The sequence below is a fragment of the Coenobita brevimanus genome, chromosome 66, assembly GCF_032717465.1.
Source record: "Coenobita brevimanus isolate Jiangsu-jjx chromosome 66, ASM3271746v2, whole genome shotgun sequence".
NCBI classification, from domain to species: domain Eukaryota; kingdom Metazoa; phylum Arthropoda; class Malacostraca; order Decapoda; family Coenobitidae; genus Coenobita; species Coenobita brevimanus.
The window spans coordinates 27,371,400-27,384,057 of record NC_137019.1 but is presented as its reverse complement, the minus strand read 5'-3'; positions in this window follow the sequence as shown (position 1 = coordinate 27,384,057).

Sequence of the window (12,658 nt, the reverse complement as noted above, 5' to 3'; positions counted from 1 at the left end):
AAAGCTGTATGTGGGGAGCCTCCCCACACATGAGAGTTGTACTCCACACAGGGGTGGATAAAACCCCTGTATAGAGTCAACAATTGTGCAAGGGTAAAGAGCAGAGTCGGCTTAGCACACCCAATCTCTTGGAAGCAGATTTTACAAGAGATGTAATATGATCTTTCCAAGATAAGTCCCGAGTAAATGAAACCCCAAGCATGTTCAAGGATGATGCAGGATTAAGCTGAATATTATTAAACATTAGTGGGTATCCCTGTGGAAGATTTTATTGGGTTGATAGGTGAAAGAACTGAGTCTTAGATGCATTAAAAACAACCATATTATTTTTACCCCAGTCAGAGATACGAGCCAAGTCATACATTAGGTGTGCCATAGCCTCATCCCTTGTTTGTTGAAGTAACTGTTGAGATGGGCATTGCGAGAACTGAATGGAAAGGTGAAGAGTGGAGTCATCAGTGTATGAGTGGATAGGGTTAGATGTACAGCTTAGAGCATTGATGAATAAAAGGAAGAGAGTTGGTGATAGGACAGAGCCCTGAGGAACACCACTGTTGATAGATCTAGGAGAAGAATGATGGCCATCTACAACAGCGGCTATAGAACGACCAGAAAGGAAGCTAGCGATGAAGGCACAGATAGAAGGATAGATAGCGTAGGAGGGCAGTTTGGAAATTAAAGATTTATGCCAGACTCGATCTAAAGCCTTTGAGATGTCAAGTGCAATGGCAAAGCTTTCGCCAAAGTCCCGAAAGGAGGATGACCAGGAGTCTGAAAGGTAGGTGAGAAGATCGCCAGTGAAGCGTCCCTGACGGAACTCGTACTGACGAGCGGAAAGAAGGTTGTGATAGGAAAGATGCCTTAAAATTTTTCTATTGAGAATTGATTAGAAAGCTTTTGAAATACAGGACGTTAAAGCAATTGGGCGATAGTTGGAGGGTTGGGAGTGGTCACCCTTCTTTGGGACTGGCTGAATGAGAGCAAACTTCCAGCAAAGAAGGAAAGGTACAAGTTGACAGACAAAGGCGAAAGAGTTTGCCTAGGCAGGGTGTAAGCACAGAAGCACAGTTCTTGAGAACAACAGGAGGGACCCCATCAGGCCCATATGCCTTGTTAGTACTGAGGCCAGTGATGGCAGAAAATGCATCAGCTGAAGAAATTTTAATGTCAGCCATGAGGAAGTCAGAGGGGGGAAGTGATGGAGGAACAGCACCGGAATCGTCTAAGGTGGAATTGGAGGAGAAAGTCTGTGCAAAGAGATCTGCTTTATCAGTAGAAGAAATAGCTACATAACCATCCGAGTAGAAAAGAGGAGGGAAGAATGATGAGGTAAAGTTGTTAGAAAGGTTTTTGGCAAGGTGCCAGAAGGAGCAGGAAGAATTTGAGTTGGAGAGTTGAGAGCATTTAGTATGGATGAAATTATTTTTAGCAGAGCGAAGAACAGACTTAGCACGATTCTGGACAGAAACGTAAAGATGATGTGATTCATGGGTGGGTTGGCTCCGGTACCTTTTGTAGGCCCTCTCCTTGTTGCGGAGAGCATTAGAACAATCGTGATTAAACCAAGGCTTTCTTGCTCTAGTCAAAGGATATGAGAAAGGAATGTATGCTTCTATGCCAGACAGAATAACCTCCGTAATGCATAAGGCATTCTCAGATGGCCCACAGCCATGGAAGCAATAATCATTCCAGGGAAAATCAAAGAAGTACTGCCTGAGGCCTCCCAGTCCGCGGCTCCAAAATGCCACAGACGACGTTTCCCTGGAGGGTCCACAGGCCATACCAGAATGATAGGACAGGTTAAGGTGATAAGGTTGTGATCAGAGGAGCCCAACGGAGAGAAAAGATTAACAGAGTAAGCAGAAGGATTAGTTGTGAGGAAGAGGTCAAATATGTTGGAGCTCTCTCCAAGGCGGTCAGGGATACGGGTAGGGTGCTGTGCAAGCTGCTCTAGGTCATTAAGGATAGAAAAGATGTAGGCTTGTTCACCAGGTGGATCAGTGAAAGGAGAGGAGAGCCAAAGGTGGTGGTGAACATTGAAATCTCCTAGAATGGAGATTTCAGAGGAAGGAGAAATGGATAGAATGTGTTCCATCGTAGAAGTAAGATAGTCGAAGAATTTTTGATAGGCAGTAGAATTAGGAGATAAGTAAACAGCACAGATATATTTAGTCAGATAATGACAGGAAAGCCGAAGCCAGAGTGTAGAGAATTCAGAAGAATCGAGTTCAGGAACACGAGAGCAAGATAAGTCGTTGTGTATATATACACAACAGCCACCTTTGGCTTTGAAATGAGTATAGAGAAAGTAGGAGGATACAGAAAAGGGTTTGCTGTCAGTTGCCTCAGACAGCTGAGTCTCAGTTAGAAAAAGAAGGTGAGGTTTAGAGGAGGAAAGGTGGTGCTCAACAAAGCGAAAGTTAGAGGAAAGGCCGCGAATGTTGCAGAAATGAAGAAGAAGAGAGTCAGACAGTGGTTCCAGGCACCTCGAGTCGTCACCGGGAGAGGGGCGGATCACACACTGACCAACTTATTCCTGAGTAATTTTTCAAAATCTTTATCACGATTGGAAACAGCGCCTTAGGCATGTCAGCAGGTGGCAAGATGTCTAGTGAGTTGGCAAAATGTCTAGAGAGTTGTGATTGTGCCAATCAAGAAAGCATAATATTTTAATGGAAAAAAACTGCTATTGTAACAGGAAAGTTGCGTTAAGAAATGCATATCAAAGTCACTAACTCCTGTGTAAGTGCCCCGTAATAAAAATCATGTCAGTGAGCAAAAAATATGAGATAGTGCTGTAACAGTTATATTGTCAGGTAAGTTGTAGTAAGTTATTAAAGTTACTGTTAGATTGTTATACTGTATGGAATAATATCCATTATAATCAGAGGATAATAAAAAAAAAATATTTGTATGAAACTCATTCATTAGTAGAAAGTAACCCACCCTCCTTCACGATCAGCTCTCGCAGTTTGTTTGCATAGAGGCAACATGGTTCCGTATGAGCTGGTGCTGGCTTCTGAACTGTTCCCACTATAGGCATGGAAGTGGGCTCGTAGTTCATCTGGTGTCCATTCACTTTCAGGCTCCCAACAGTTAACCATATTCCCCCATACATTTTTGATGGGATTCATGTCTGCTACCTTCCCGAGCCAGTCGAGCAGCTGCAGGTCCTCTCGACCTCCAAACTATTCCGAGACTCTTCTCGCCATGTGGATGGAGCAGCGGTCCTGAACAAAAATGATAGAGCCAGGAGGAAACGGTTATAGTCTCACCAATCTAAAACCAAGGTTTGGGTGGAGTCCAGCCGGGGATTTCCCGGTGTACAGCGCTGCCTTGTTTCCTATACTCTGATTGGCTAGTGGCTGATCTGACACCGTTAGAGTTCGTCCGCTCACATCTCGCCACCTGGCCTGACATGACTTCACCCACTTCTGTGTGTGTGTGTGTGTGTGTGTGTGTGTGTGTGTGTGTGTGTAAAGACAAACTAATTTAAGTCATAAATATAATTTAAGTTATATATATAACAGAAAGTGAACAGTGGAAGCACGTGACAGAAGCTTAAATCTCCTTCCAATGGATCAATTCCCAGTATGGGCCTAGATGTTGCCGCTCGTGAGTGTTTTAACTTATTTATTTCTATTAAGAAAATAGCGTATGTTCTACTGATTCCTTCAAATTATATTATAAACGTAATTGTTACATTACTTACCCAACTTAGAACTACCGTGAGAGTCGGTAAAAGTAACTACATTTTTTTCAGCAACACTGTAAAATATGTATGCCACGTTTCTTTATTGATGTACAAGAGCCATATGCATTATAAGTTTACCATCCTTTTATATGCTAGAATACTTACGTTTATATTGTATTAGTATGTGTGTACCTTTCTGTGATGCCTATTACATATATAACAGAATCTACTCATCGCTCATTTAGGAAGTATGGCATGGCTGCACCCAGCGCCAGACCCCACCCAAACCTTGGTTTTAGATTGGTGAGACTATAGTTCCGCTCCTGAACTGAGGGGAGGAAAAAATCCTGCAAAATTTCAATGTATTTTTTAGTAGTGGAACTCCCTTCTATCCTGGTGACGTCACCTATGCCGTGGATGCACACCCAACTCGACATTGATGGTGACGTGTCAATGTCTATCCTCCTCGTAGATGTTCCTACGGTCGTAATTCCACGTGAATGGAATATTTATACACCGCTCATACAGTTTCATTTCTCATATCTTTGACGCTTCGGCAAAGAGCCACCGTTTTTCATGTTATGGTTCATTATCCACTATTTGTTTGGTATATATATTTCAATGGGATTGTAAGGCTTAATAAGCAGTGGTGCAAGTGTTGGTAATATGCGTTCATCTAGACATTATTACTATGAATATCAACTGATCCCTAAATGTTTTTTTTGTTTTTTTAATAATAATATTAATACTGCTTAGTGATCCAGTATAAAAATATGTTTGTTATACATATCGTCAACAAATTTATACTTTTTTTTTTATGTGTCCGACTCTGGGCATAGGCTTCACAGCCTGCTCTCAATGCCCAGTAGTCCTCCTACATACCATACACCTCTCTACATGTCACCACTTCGGTGCTAACACCCACCGTCCAGATTGCTTGCATGCTCGGGCTGTCTCATACAGGACTGATGTATTGGTATTAGCAGGGGTATTTTTACGACATGTCGGCGGGTCCTCTGGTAGATAAGTCTGATTATATGAAATTCAAATCCTTAAACTGTTCCCTGCCCCCAGCGGCGATTTGAACGTGAGTCCGGAAGGACTGCAGGCCACCTCTCTACCAATTGAGTCACCGCCTCCCCAGTGCATTAGAGTACTGTCGCCTCCAGAAATCTTTTCTCTATCATTAAATTTAATGAATACAAAATACCTGGTAACAGTGTCAGGCATAGGATCAACGCATCTCTATACTCTACTGCTCTTCCACACTCCCCAATTTTTCATCAACCTGTCTATCTATCTATCTATAGCCCGACGCCCTAATCCTGCAAAGGGTGGCCGCAGACAAAATGCCTCCAAGTCACTGTCACCCACCATTTGACTACCCTCCCCCCAACTCACCCCCCCTTCCTCATATACCTCTCAACTCCATCCCTCCACCTCATCCTCGGTCTACCCCTCCCTCCACCTCACCTACATACACCCTCTTAGTCAATCTTTCATTCTCCATTCTCTTCACATGTCCAAACCACCTCCGTGTATTTCTCCTAATCTTCTCAACCACATCCACATCCACCCCACAACGTTCCTTCACTTCTTCATTCGTCAACCTGTCCCTCCATGTCACTCCACATGCTCCTCTCAAGTAACTCATTTCCACTGCTCTCACTCTTGACTTGTTCCCCTCTTGCAAGGTCCACGCCTCACTTCCATACGTCGGGGCAGGGATCACAATACTGTCATGCAGTGACTTCTTAACTTCCATACTCACCTCCCTATTCCTCATCACTGCTTTCAGTGAACCAACAACCTTCCTTCCCTGCTGTACCCTTTCACACACTTCTTCCCCCAAAGTTCCATCCTTACTCATCACACTACCCAAGTACTTGAATGCACTCACATTCTCCATATCCTCACCATCCAACCTCACTGTACATTCTGTGACTTCATTCCTCTCAAACACCATAACTTTACTTTTGTTTACATTAACTTTCAGCTTCCTCCTCCTACACACTGTCCCAAATTCATTCACCAAACTTTGCAACTCCCATTCATCTTCACTCAACAATACTGTATCATCAGCAAACAGCAACACTGGGATCTTCCAAATCTCACCCTCATTCATTAGAGCCACCCCCACATCCACTGCCCTACCTTTTACCTCCTTTACAACCCCATCCATGTACTGTATATATTAAACAGCCAGGGAAACATCACACAACCCTGTTTCAGTCCCACACTGAGATCAAAGAACTCACTCAGCTCACCATCCACTCGCACTGTAGCCCTAGCTCCTTCGTACATACTCTTCACAGCATTCAACAATTTCCTATCCACTCCATATATTCTTAATACCTTCCACATACCTTGCCTATCTATTCTGTCATAAGCTTTCTCCAAGTCCATGAAGGCAGCATACACTTTCTTTCCCTTCTCTAGATACTTCTCCACGAAACATCTTAGAACAAATATCTGATCTACACACCCTTTTCCCTTCCTAAATTCCCCTTGTTCTTCCCAAACTAGCTCCTCTGTCATATGCCTAACCCTATCAATGAGTATTCTACCATATATTTTACCAGTCACACTAAGAAAGCAAATACCTCTATGGTTACCTCATACTTCTATCTCCCCTTTTCCTTTGTATAAAGGAACAATTATACCTGATTTCCAGTCCTCTGGAACCCTTCCTTCTTCCCAAGCCAATCTACACAACTTCCATATCCACTACACAACAATCTCACCCCCATTACTAAGCATTTCACCACACACTCCATCAATTGCTGGGGCCTTTCCCAACTTGATCTTCTTCATTGCTTCCTTAACTTCTGCCCTACTGATCTCTTCCTCCCTCCTCTCATCGCTCCTTCTCCCAGCCATTCCCCAACCACTTATACTCACACTGCTCTCACTCTCTACATTCAACAAATCCTCAAAGTGATCCTTCCATCTTCTCAATTTCTCTCTCTTCTCCGCCAACAATCTATTATTCCTATCTTTCACTCCCCTTCTATTTCCCCTTTCACACTGCCTTACTTTCTTTACCTCCTTCCAAAACAATTTCTTACTCTCCCTCCATTTCACACTCAGATTCCTCCCAAACTCTTCATCCACTTTCTTCTTACGCTCCTTCACCAGTCTCTTCACCTCCCTTCTCCCGCTCACATATACCTCTCTCTTCTCTCTCTTATCTTCTCCCCTACCTCTACTTGCTATCCAATCACTATATGCCTTCTTCTTTTGTTCCACAGCTCGTTTCATCTCATCATTCCACCATGCTGTCCCTTGCACACCCTTGCATCTCCTCCTCACTCCACAAACCACCTCACACGCTGCACCTATCTCTTCCGTGAATATCTTACATACATCTTCCATCCCTTCCATCTGCTCTAGCTCATACCTTCCCAATCTTTCTTCCACTATGCTCTTATACTCTGCCATTTTCTCACTGTCTTGCAAATTCTCTACTCTTCTCACAGGCGCTGTTTCCTCCTGTCTTCCCCTTCATCTCCTCAACCACTTTCATTGCAGCTTTACCTTGGCCATCACTAAGTGATGGTCCGAGACTCCATTCCCCCACACTCTTGCATCTAACACTTGTCTTCTCATTCGCTCATCCACACACACGTAGTCTATCATTGCCTTTCGTTCAACAAGTTCACCATCCATCCTCCTCATTACTCTCCATGTATACCGATGGATCATCTTATGCCGAAAGTAGGTGTTGGCTATTGCCAACCCCTTACCAGCACAGATGTCCACCAAAGCACTACCATTCCCATCTACTTCAGCTGGCACACCCCACTGACCAACCACTCCATCCACTCGTACATTCCCAACTTTACCATTCATGTCTCCAATCAAAAGCACTCTGTCGCTCCTCTCAAATTTGTCCATACATGCTTCTACTCTCGCCCAAAACTCATCTTTCACTCTTACCACTTGGTCCTCTGTCGGAGCATACACACATACAATTGCCCACGCTTATATACCTACTTTCATCCTCACCCATACAATCCTTGCACCCACTGTTCCATATTATCTTATATTCTCCTTCCACTTTTTGCTTATCATCAGACATACTCCCTCTCTTGCCTTCTCATTCTCATTAACTCCCGCACATATACCTAAACCATATTCCCATTCTCTCATCCTTTCACCTTTCCATTTAGTTTCAGTCAATCCACATATATCCACTTTTGCATCCTCAAGCACCTGAACAATCTCTCTCTCTTTCACTTCATCATTCACTCCTCTCACATTCCAAGTTCCCACCCTCAGAATGTCATGTCTATTCTTTAGCCGTCAACGTATGGTCCGTCATGGTCCGAGGCGCTTTATTTGCTTGTTTAGTTAGTTCTTTTGACGGGGTGGGGCACTAACCCACCACCAACCCTTTTATTCTCCTCATACGACAAGCAGGGATACTGGGGGAATATTCTTGAAACCTCCTACCTCCATCATCTTGTCTGCTTACCATAATTCTCACAATTCACAATTCATCACCATATATATATATATATATATATATATATATATATATATATATATATATATTTATAAGTAATCATTCTAATATCCGGACGCCCAATATCCGAACATCCCCACTACCAGGACATAATCATCCCGGGATCCAATATTCCCAAAATGGTCCGAAACCCCCCTCCCCCCAAAAAAAATATAACAAATTTTTCCTGCCCGTAATTTGAACTTACCGCGTGCAGCGCGGGAGAGCATTGTTGTGGCGCGTCATTCCTCCTATGGCCGATAGAGCGCCACTGCATCCTCCCCACTTTCCACCTGTCTCTCGCCGCGAGTGCACGCTCGTCGTTATGGCTGCCCACGTGATCGCTTTTGTGGTGGTGCCTTACCTGCTGCAGGCACTCCTGGTGCTCTCGGGCCTCCTCTTAGTGTGTGTGATGATGGCCCCGCCACTTGAGAAAAGGAAGAGAGTGGTGTTGACTCTGGAGAAGAAACGGGAGATATTGGAGAAAGTAGATGCGGGGTGGTCTTCTTCCTGCATTCTCCACGAGTGTAACCTGGCCCAGTCTACTTTATTCGATATTAAGAGATCCCGAGACAAACTCATGCAGTACACAGCTGACTTCTCGTCGAGAAGCAAACGCAACGTGGAGAGGAAGGTTATGCTTACCCCCAAGTTTGCAGAAATCGACCGATCCACGTTGATTTGGTATCGACAACAACGTGCTGCTTGTGTGATGGTACGTGGAACGGAGCTGAAGGCTGCTGCTGAGAAGTTCGCCAGGCTTCATGACGCCTTAGACTTCAAGGCGTCCAAGGGTTGGCTCTTTGCGTTCAAGTTACGGCATGGCCTTACCAACTGTAAAGCTCATGGCAAAGCATTGGACGCTAACGAGGATGGAGTTGACGAGTTTCGGCACAAGGTGAAGGGCTTGATCGACAGGGAGGGCCTCACTCTCGGTCAAGTCTACAACGCAGACGAAACTGGCCTATTCTATCGCTTGCTGCCAACGAACACTCTAGCCGAGGAGACGGAGAAACATGTACCTGGCCGCAAGCTCTCCAAGGAACAGATATCTGCTTTGTGTTGTGCCAATGCTAACGGCATGCACCGGCTTAAGCCCATTGTTATTGGCTGTGCAAAGCAGCCTCAGTGCCTTCGTGGGGTGATGGATGTCCTTCCTGTCGTCTGGTACCATTCTTTGAAGGCATAGCTTACAGCTGTGATCTTCAAAGACTGGTTCCACCGCCACTTCGTCAAGGAGGTCATCCATTACCAGATGAAGACACTGGGAATCCCGCGCGGCCAGGTAAAGGCCCTCCTTCTTCTCGACAATGCACCTGCTCACCCGTGCAACAAGGACTTGGTTGCTGAAAATGGCCGGATTAGGTGCATGTTTCTGCCACCTAATACGACTGCTCTCATCCAACCAATGGACCAAGGAGTGATCGTGACAACAAAGCACCTATACCATCGGAAGTTCCTGGACGAGGTGATGGTTGTTCTTGAGGACGAGGACGAGCACAGGGAGGGACGGGACACACAAGGCAAGCGGACTTTGGAAAACCTTCGCCGCTACAACATCAAGTCTGCACTGTACAACTGGGCTAGTACATGGAAGGAAGTCCCTGTGAAGACTCTGGAAAATGGTTGGTCTCGTCTGCTTCTCGGAACGGATGTGGAGTACGATTTTCTAGGCTTTGACGTGGATGACTTCCATGCATGGCTACGTACGCACGGCGACGATGTTGATGTGGACGATGTTCGTGAGTGGTTGGATGATGACGAGGGCGATCCTGGGTATCAGACGTTGTCTGATATCGAGATCGCGTCTTCAGTTGCAGGTGTCAGTACCGAACTTGAAGATTCCGACGAGGAAGGCGACAATGATGCGGACTCCTCTCAGCAGGACACTACTCCAGCCATCCCCAAGCTGAGCACACTCCGGGAACATCTAGAGTTCATCCTAGACTACCTGGAACACCCGGACTGCGACAGGGAGATGGGGTCCTTGGGAGTCGTGGAGGAAGTGCATGCTTTCAGGCAGCGCATCATCAATCGTCAGAATCGTCGGTCATTGCATCAATCAACCATTGACAGTTTTTTCAGGCCCATGACCCCAGCTGTGCCCAGCCCTGGCTCCACTCCGTTGCCTCCCCAAGACAGGCCCTCATGCTCCGAGCCACAGCCCAGCACATCAGCCTCGGTGGAGTCACCGCTCGACGTGAGTTTGCGGCTGTCTTCAGAGTCGTCTGCAGTGGGTACGCCATCACCACGACCCAGCGATGCACCCCTAGGTCACCTGCCAGTGATACTCTCGGACTCTGACAGTGAATAAACTGCAAGAACTTCTCCACTAGACCACATGGGAATTTAGAGTGTTGTGCAGTGAAAAAAAAGTGTGTTGTGTTAAGGATTTACAGTTGTGAAAGAAAAGACTCAATTGAAACAAAATTTAACATAAACAGACTTGTTTGTTTTGGCTTTGGAAAATTATTAGAAGAATGGGAAAAGTTAAAGTGCAACACTTAGTAAGTTACAATGGAGCATTAGTTAGACAAGAGTGCACACTGTGAAGAGAACGGACTTCTGTGTGCAATTGACTAAGTTCAGTGCAAGACTTCAGGAACAGTGTACTGCAAGTGCTTCAGGAAATCCTTCTTACTGTCAGAGTCCGAGAGGAGGCGGTTATTCATCGAGGTGGCCAAGGATTTGCTGTAAGTAGGCAGAATGTTTCATACTGTACTTTTTTCCATACTATACTTACCTCATTTCACTCTTTAATGTCCTTTATTGATGTGAATAGGGTGTTAGGAGCTATGCATGTGCAGCAGGAAGGTGTTTTTCTGAGTTAGGCTAGGTTAGGGTCCATAAGTACCAGTCCAGGAGCCAGTCACCAGAATGTTTATTATTGTATGAACCTACTTCTAAACCCTCATTTTATGTTTCTTTTGCATTTATTTCAGTCATTTATGTGCCTTATTGGTGTGATTTGGGTCTTAAATAGGTGCTATGCATGTCCAGAGGGAGTTGTATAGGTGTTTCTCTGAGTTAGGGTCCATAAGTACAAGTCCATAAGCTGGGGCCCAATATCCGGACAGGACCACTATCCGGACCTACCTATGGCTCTATTACGTCCGATATTGGAGTGATTACTGTATATGCAGCCCAATAATTGTACTCCCAACTTCGCCTAAGTGCAGTGTCTGTCCACCCACTCTCGAGACAGCTGGTATCCTGCATGAGACCTATACTATATCTATCAGCCCGAGCTTTGCCTTGTATAGAGTCTTGTGGAACATCTAGCTGCCCTGTATTAATAAGTTGGCAATATCCGTGTAATGTTGTTGCCCTGCGTCTTTATGCCCTGCTCCTCTCACACTGTGTCTTAGCTCCGGTCTAGAAAGGGAACCCAGCTATACCTTCAGTGTTGCTAGGATGAGAAGCTGGCCTAAAAACACTTAGCATAACAGCTATGTACAACAGCAGCTATAGTGTGACCATGAAGGACGCTAGAGATGAAGGCACAGATAGAAGGATAAAAACCATAGGAGGGCAGTTTGGAAATTAAAGATTTATGCCAGACTTGATTGAAAGCCTTTGAGATGTCAAGTGTAATGGCAAAACTTTCAACAGTGTCCCGAAAGGAGGACGACCAGAAGTCTGAGAGGCAAGTGTGAAGATCGCCAGTGGGGTGTCCCTGACGGAACCCATACTGACGATCTGAAAGAAGGTTGTGATAGGAAATGTGTGTGTAATTCACCAGGTCAGTCAGTATCACTTGATGGTCGTGATCGTCAGCTTTTACACTCCCGGAAGGGAGCTGAGAGCTCATATAGTCCGATCTAAGGGCAAGGCTGTGACCTTCACACATGCACACACCCGTCCCCTTGCTCAAGGGGGACAGTAACCACCCACTTTGTCAGTGAAACTTTTCGCAACCTGAGCGAGGCGTGAGCTCCCATCCACCAGTTGGCAAGCGAGAACATTACCACTGCACCAGCGAGCGGTGTATGTGTGTGTGTGTGTGTGTGTGTGTGTTTAAGAATGAACTCAAAACTTTTTAAAATACACATTGTTAAAGCATGTGGTCGATCGTCAGAGGGCTGGGAATGGTCACCTTTCCTTAGGACAGGCTGAATGAGAGCAGACTTTCAGCAAGAAGGAATGGTAGAAGTTGACAGACACAGTCAAAAGAGCTTACCTAAGTAGGGTGTAAGCACAGAAGCACAATTCTTGATGACAATGGGGGGGGACCCCATCAGGCCCATATTCCTTGTTAGTAATGAGGCCACTGATGGCAGAAAATACATCAGATGAAGAAGAAATTTTAGTGTCAACAATGAGGAAGTCAGAGGGGGGGAAGTGACAGAGGAGCAGCGCCGGAATCGTCTGAGGTGGAATGGGAGGAGAAAATCAGAGTGAAAAGTTCTGTTTTATCAGAAGAAGAAATAACTATACAGCCATCAGAGTAGAAATGA